We start from the raw sequence: 8,750 nt of genomic DNA on the forward strand, positions 1-8,750 counted from the left end.
ACCAGTGCTTGAAGAAATAAACACCTCGGTGATGTTGTTTTCCAAAAAGGTACTGGTCATGTAAAAGAAGGTCATCTTAGTGCTTTTATATAAAATAACACACCAACGTGTTCTTATGTGATAGGCGTATCATTTTTTTGTATGATATTTTATATTTTTTGGAAACATCGACCTATGACAGTGCAATTATTGTAATTTTTTGAATCCCTTATTCATCAAAAAATCGAAATATATTGTATAACAATATCCATATAAAGTAAAATTTGATTAATACATTTTTATATGATGTTTGGGTTAAATTTTTATATTATCATATTTCACATCTCTTCATTATAATATTTGATCATCCATATATCCAATCAGTGGTGTAACATTTCACAATGATATTTGATAACACAATAGAATAAATTAAAATGTATTTTATTGTATATCAATAAGAGAATTTTTCCAAACAAAATGTGATTGTTATTGGTAACCCCTTGTCATTCAATTGGGACACTATGTACATTACATTAAATAAAATGTTTGATTTTCACAGACAATTATTTAAAGAGTAATGAGTCTATCTACATTGATGAAAATAGTTAAAATTAAACTAAATAATATAAATCAATATAAATCGAATAACAATGGACTATAGCAAGAAGTGACTCATAAACTGATCACTTGGTTCAAAATGAAGTGTCATGCCTTGTTGCAACAAGTCTTCTGCTGGCGTAGTTCCAGACTTTATTTCTTGTATTCTTTAAACCCCATTTTAAATCATGGATTTAATATAAAAGATTTTTTTCTCTTAATTATAAGCTAAAAGAACTAAAACAACATAGATACTTACAAATTCCACAAATAATTTTAGATATACCAACATATACTCACAACCGTTATTTAACCCAACATTAAACAATTCTTCTTATGGCTTTTCTTTGTACGTTAGCACCTATTTGAAGACATTCAAGAATGGTTATTGTAAAAGATCTTAAAATATACAAAGATGAAGCCTTGAGCTGTCATAAGGAAATATTAACAATTACTCACAAACTTTGACATCAACCCTTTCCTTCCTTGTCGTCTTTTTTTATGTGTTGAACGAGTTCTATCTTGTTTTCTTTTCTACAAGAAAATACTTGAAAATTAATATTTAATGCTAAATTATTTATTTATATGTACAAAGTCAATCATGATTACATACATTTGATGCACATTGTTGTTAATAGGGCTCCTCCTATGATGCAATTATGTCTTTTTCTTTGAACATCTCGTTATACATTTTTTTGGACATTCCTACTAGCATATTTCACATATCAATGCATTGATCATTTGGAATTTTCATAATCTTTTTGAAAAAAGTAATAAACTATCATTATAATGATATATGAAAACTAAATATTACAAAATAGATATTAATAATATGTTATGAAACCAGCTCACAAAAAGATAGAAAAGAGAGATCCACGCCTTAGAATTCAGCCTCTTCGAGGGGGCAACCTCCTTTACATTACATAAATGAACAATTCTTGGATGATACAAATGAAAATACCTCCTTTCTATATATAGGAGTCTAAGTGGTCCCAATACAATCAAAGCCTACATAACAATAATATTGTAGGGCACAACAATAACAATAGTGGGCTTCTATGTGGCACAATAGTAACAATATGGGCACTACATGGGTACATCAATATAAATAAGGGGTATAACTACAATAGTAATGGGGTAATCACTAGTATTATAGGGACCCAACATGCCCCTCTCCTTCAAAAAAGTGTTGTCCTCAACGCTTGAGTAGTTCAGGATACTTCTGCATAAAATTCTCATCCTCCCATGTGGAATCTTCAGCGGATAAGTTCTTCCACTTGATAAGATACTCTGAAATTGATCGATTTCGTAGCTGTCGAGTTCTTGTTTCTATGACTGCTTCCGGTTCCAATATAATTTTTCCTTCTTCGTCAAGTTCTGGCAATATTGTTTGAACTGGGAGCTTGTCGCCTATAACCTTCTTTAAACATGAAACATGGAAAACTGGGTGCAATCGAGAAGCTGCAGGAAGCTCCAATTTGTATGCCATAGTACCAATCTTTTGCAACACCTTGTACGGACCATAATACTTTGGTGATAATTTATTATCCTTCTTAGCTTGCTTGAGGGACATTTGCTTATATGGTTGTAGCCGTAGGAATACCCAATCACCTACATCAAAACTTCTTTCACTGCGATGTTGATCTGCCTGTTGTTTCATTCTATTCTGTGCCAACACAAGGTTATCCTTTAAGAGTTGGAGGACTTGTTGTTGATGTTCGATGTGATGTTCCACTGCCTGAACCTTAGAATTTTCTCTTAAATATGATGTGATGGATGGTGGTTGATACCCATAAAGTGCCATAAATGGGGTCATTTTTGTTGCTGTATGAAAGGAAGTGTTATACCACCATTCAGCCAGAGGCAACCATTTGACCCATTGTGTCTGTTTATCAGATACAAAGCAACGAAGATATCCTTCCAAACATTTGTTTACTATCTCAGTTTGCCCATCAGATTGAGGATGATAAGATGAGCTATGAGCTAACTGAGTACCAAGACAAGAAAATAATTCTGTCCAAAAATTTCCAGTGAAAATGGGATCTCTGTCACTTACAATAATCTTTGGGTTTCCATGTAGCTTTTGAACTGTTTCCATAAATGCAGTAGAAACTGTACTGGCTTTAAATGGATGTGATAATGCACAAAAGTGTGCATACTTGGTAAGTCTGTCAACTACCACCATGATGACACTCTTTCCCTCAGACTTGGGTAAACCTGTGATAAAATCCATTGAAACCTCCTCCCAACGTTGGCTTGGAATGGATAAAGGTTGTAATAGACCTGGTGTCTTAATTGTTTCAACTTTATTTTGCTGGCAAACCAAACATTCTGCCACAAACTTTTGAATATCTGATTTAAGGCCATCCCAAAAAAATTCCTTCTTAACCCTGTGGTAAGTTTTTAAAAATCCTGAGTGCCCTCCTAAGGGAGAAGTGTGCAATTCCATAAGAATCTTTTGTTTTAGCTGGGAATTCTTACAGAGGTATAAGCGATCTTTGTACCATAACGAATCATTTTTCCAGCTAAATGTATCAGAAGTACTGGAATCTTGTTGTAGCTTTCGAATAAGTGCCCACACTTCTTCGTCATTCTTCCATTCCTCCCTTGCTTCGTTTATCCAATCTGGTTGGATAATAGAAATGGCACACAACAATGCTTCCACATCCTCATCCTTTCTTGAGAGTGCATCTGCCACCACATTTTGCTTCCCTTTTTTGTAGATGATTTCAAAGTCATAACCCAACATCTTTGTGACCCACTTTTGTTGCTCTTCAGAGGATAATCTTTGTTCTAAAAAGTATTTAAGGCTATCATGATCCGTTTTTACCTTGAAGTGTCTTCCCATTAGGTAGGGTCGCCATTTCTTAAGTGCATGGAGTATTGCCAACATTTCCTTCTCATAAATAGCTTTTCTTAAAAACTTTCCCTTGATTGGACGACTTTCAAAAGCAATGGGTCTTTCATCTTGCATTAGAACAGCACCAATTCCATTTCCTGAAGCATCACATTCCACAATAAAGGTTTTTGTGAAGTCCGGTGTAGCTAAGACCGGTGCTTGGCACATTGCCTCTTTAAGATGTTCAAAGGCCTTTGTTGCTTCTGAGTCCATGAAAATGAATCTTTCTTCAATAATGTTGTTAGAGGTGCTGCTATTCTCCCATAATTCTTAACAAACTTGCGATAATACCCTGTCAACCCAAGAAATCCTCGCAGATGCTTTATGGATGTGGGGATTTTCCATTCCTTAATGGCTTTAATTTTGCTAGGGTCTACCTTAACTCCTTCATGAGATACAATATGACCCAAATATTCCACCTCCTGGACTCCAAAGAAACATTTGGATCTTTTTGCATATAATTGTTTCTCCTCCAATAGTTGTAGCACCCTGTCAACATGTTCAACATGATCCTTCCAAGACTTGCTGTAGATTAGTATATCATCAAAAAATACTAACACAAATTTTCTAAGGAATGGTTTGAAAATTGAATTCATCAAACCTTGAAATGTTGAAGGTGCATTGGTAAGGCCAAAAGGCATGACCAAAAATTCATAATGACCCTCATGAGTTCTAAATGCTGTTTTCGGAATGTCTTCAATCTTCATTCTGATTTGATGATATCCTGAACGAAGATCCAACTTGGTGAAGTAAATTGATCCATGCAATTCATCCAGTAATTCATCAATAACAGGAATGGGGAACTTATCTTTAATAGTGAGCTTGTTGAGCTCCCTATAATCTGGACACATGCGCCATGATCCATCCTTCTTGTGCACCAATACTACTGGAGCTGAGAAAGAACTTTGACTCGGTTGAATTATACCAGCCTCTAGCATTTCTGCAACCATACGTTCAATTTCACTTTTTTGGACATATGGATATCTGTACGGCCTGATGTTTGGAGGAACACTTCCTGGAATCAGATGAATAGCATGATCATGATCACGCATAGGTGGGAGACCTTTGGGAGTCTCAAATACCTTGGAATGATTGTCCAAGACTTTTTGGAGATCTGGAGAAATAGATGATTCCAATGTGGAAACATCTAGCGAACATAATTGTGCAATTACACCTCTTTGCTCCTTTTTTAGAAGCTTTGTCATTCCATTAGAGCTGATTATCTTTCCTGGTTTCCCTGCAATACCCCTTAATTCAACTTCCTTTCCTTCCACAGAAAATTTCATGAAAAGTTCTTGAAAATTAAAAGCTATTGTACCCAAGGATTGTAGCCATTGGACTCCTAGTACAACATCAGCACCTCCCATTGGAATGGAAAGCATTGGGCTAGTCAATACATATTCTCCCATGGATAGCTTGATATTATGGCACTTTCCAGAACAATTTATTGTTCCTCCATTTGCAATCATCACTTGACACTCTGGTGCTGGATATAGGAAGCAATTCAATTCTTTTGCTACCCTACAATGAATAAAATTGTGGGTGCTTCCTGAATCAATCAACACTATTACCTTTTTCTTCTTGATTTGTCCTTCTATCTTGATGGTTTGAGGAGTGGTAATTCCCGCCAATGCATTACAAGATATGGTCGGATTTATTTGTTCTTCATCTAGGCTTTGTTCCTGGAATATATCCTCTTCTTTTGACCTTTCTTGCTCCTTTTCTTCTTCCTCTTCACAATCTATGTAGAATAATTTCTTCTCAGCACACTTATGACCTTTTGTGTATTTGCTATCACAATTGTAACAAAGCCCTTTTGCTCTTTTTTCTTCCAATTGTTGTGGTGTCAACCTTGTAGGTTGTGGAAGACTATGGGCAACAACACTTCCTTCTTTATAGTTGTGAATGGTATGCTTCCTAGTTGCCATAATTTTGCTTTCCATTTTTCTTGCTAACCTGAATGCCTTCTCTAATGAATCAGGTTCCCAAAGGCGCACATCATGTTGGATATTATCCTTTAAAGACCCTATGAACACATCAATCCTATGCTCCTCTGGAATATCTTTTACCCTTATGTTCAATTTTTGGAACTCCTCAATGTGCTCCATTATTGAACCCTTTTGTTTGAGACTTATCAATTGGCTAAAAAAAGTGTTGCTTTTTGTATCCTCATAATGTGCTATCAATTCTTCCGTAAAAATTGCCCAAGTGATAAATTGTTTACGAGAACAAAGCCATTGATACCATACAAACTGATTTGGTTCCAAATATAAAGTTGCCATACGTACCTTTTGTGTGTTTTGCACATTATTGAGATCGAAGAATTGCTCCATCTGTAATATCCATGTGGCGGGATCCTTGCCATCAAACTTCCTCATATCGATTTTTGGAACATGGTGAGTCTTTGATCCAACATTAGAGTCTATGGAATCATGATTAACATTTCTTTTGTTCTCATCATGAGTTTCCTTTACTACCTTTTCACCATTAGTGACCCTTTCTTGTAGCAACTTCTTCAATTCTTCCATGTTTGTATTCAAATCTATCTTCAAATTTGCCATCGAATCCTCCATCTTAGCTTCCATGCCCTTTATCTTAGATTCCACACCATTTACCTTAGATTCCACGCCACTTATCTTAGCTTCTGTTAGCTTTTGTGAGCGTGACATTTGTTGCACTTGTTCTTGTAATTTTGATATATCATGTAGCATTTCTTCCTCTTCTTCATGAGTCATGCTAGAGCTTTCAGGTTCCTTACTAGGTGTTTGCATTTTCTTTCCTCGGGGCATCAGTTACCGATAATAATGCTTTACTATGCCCTTTGAATTTCGTTAAACCAAGCTTACACAAAAATAAAAAAAAAAACTACACACCTTTTTTCACTTTATAGAAGCCTGATATTGAATCTGATGTATCTCTGTAATTTCGGATCATCCAATTCTGAAATTGCTACCTGTAGTAGCCTTCTGCGTCCTCTTTCCAATGCCACAAGTCTGAGCCAAATTGGATTCTCCAAGGAAGAGTTATGTGAAATCTCCCACAGTGACTTGCTTTTAGACTGGTTCAGTAGAGCGAACTTGTACGACGTGCCACGAGTCACTGTTTCGACCTTTGGATCTGAAAAACACCCACAAGAAACTACATCCGTCCTCTTTTGTACCTTCTTACAAAATTTCAATCCGATGCTCAGAAAGAAAGTTATGACGATTTTCCCCAGGTCACCTGTTTTGAGTGTAATTCAGGAGTCTTAAAAAGACCAACTTCCTGAAATCATATCTCCGAAAATATCGCGCGAAAAGCTCTGAAATTTGGACCCAAGGTTCAGCGCGATGTCTTCTCAAATGGGTTTTTTTTGCGACTTCTGAAACGTCACAGAAAAAAAGTTATAGTGAAAATGCCACGATGACCTGTTTGGAGCAGCGAAACCCTAGAATCCAAAGCTCTGATACCAAATGTTATGAAACCAGCTCACAAAAAGATAGAAAAGAGAGATCCACGCCTTAGAATTCAGCCTCTTCGAGGGGGCAACCTCCTTTACATTACATAAATGAACAATTCTTGGATGATACAAATGAAAATACCTCCTTTCTATATATAGGAGTCTAAGTGGTCCCAATACAATCAAAGCCTACATAACAATAATATTGTAGGGCACAACAATAACAATAGTGGGCTTCTATGTGGCACAATAGTAACAATATGGGCACTACATGGGTACATCAATATAAATAAGGGGTATAACTACAATAGTAATGGGGTAATCACTAGTATTATAGGGACCCAACATAATATATACATATAATTCAATAAAATCATTTTAATTAGGGGTATTACCTTTTGAATGATGTTTTTTTTGTTGTTTTATTTTTTTCTATTACATGTTTTACATGTCTTGTTGACCATTGCTCTCTAAAACGCTTCCTATACTTTAGATATAATTTTGTTCTTAGAGTCATTGGATTGATTTTTTATTGTAAGTGTAAAGTACATCTATACATTTGTTCCACTAGATCCCTCATAGATTTGTAAAAAGTTCCCCACTTCATTAATCTCCAACACCAATCCAAATGAGCTAAGGACCAATTCATTGTCATTTACATGTTCTATAATTTTTCTTTTCTTAGAATGACATTGGTCTTTTCCTTTGTTGTTGGTCCCTATAGAACATTAAACATATATGAATTAAGAGATTGTTTTAAACATGTTATCTAATATTCTTAAGTATATTATTAACAAAAAATAAAACATATTTAATAGTCTCTTTTCATTCACCTGATTCATACTTCTTCTCTTTTAATTAAACCCTAACAATAATTGTAAATTTTTCTAATAGTAAAATAAAAAATAAAATTTAAAATTTTTACTATGTAGCACTTTGAGTGAATCCCCATACATTTTAGCTTCTCATCTTCTGAATAGTTATGGTGCTCCAAAGTATTATGCTGCTGCACAATGCTCCTAGTATGTATCTCTTGCAAGTCACACCCTTGGAAATTTGTGTAAAATAATGAAATAGTGAATATTTTTTTACTATTTAAAAGACTTTATGAGATAAATTTTGAAAAATCAATTTCCACGTGTTTTTGAATTAAAAATAGAATAAAAAACAAATCACGTTTTTTCTTTCAATTTCTCTGCTCATTGGTGCATTTGATAGTTTTTTTTCTAAGTTATACTAATTCTATTAATGAAAGAAACATATCATACACTGAGGCAGGAGCCTGCACTTAACTATGCCAAAGGAATGGCAACAACCAGCAAAGTCTGGATCTAAACTTCCCAGAAGGGAAACCAGTCCATAACAGAAAAGAGTTCAGAGAATTAGCTTGTTGCCCACGCAGGGGAAACCAGCAAAGCATCCAGTTTGCTATCATTTTATCTAATGAGACAAAAAAAAAAACAAAAAAAAAGCAACTAAAGAGCCAGAAACTCATAGTCTTTTTCAGCGAAACCCCATTGAAAACAAAAACTACAAAATATAGTCCCAAAACCCTGAGACATGTAGCATGCTGAGTGGTAGATTGTGTGGCGGAAACATGGCATGCTGAGTGGCAACAAGGTGGCAGAAAATGAGGTAGACATGTGACATCAGGGTGGCAGACTAGGGACGTGGTAGAGATGGAGGTTGTTCATGAAGAAGCACCTGTGCACCTCCATGTTGCCACCTGCCAAAATTGAGGTCTCTATGTTGCTAGCCTGCAATGCCTGGTGTTCTTCCTTGACGAGACAACATTATTCGTCCATTACCAAATTCACCTCCTTCCCTGCACGTCTT

Source organism: Pinus tabuliformis, chromosome 4_2 (genome assembly GCF_031772625.1).
Source record: "Pinus tabuliformis cultivar Carrire ecotype Pingquan chromosome 4_2, CPIR1, whole genome shotgun sequence".
Lineage (NCBI taxonomy): Eukaryota > Viridiplantae > Streptophyta > Pinopsida > Pinales > Pinaceae > Pinus > Pinus tabuliformis.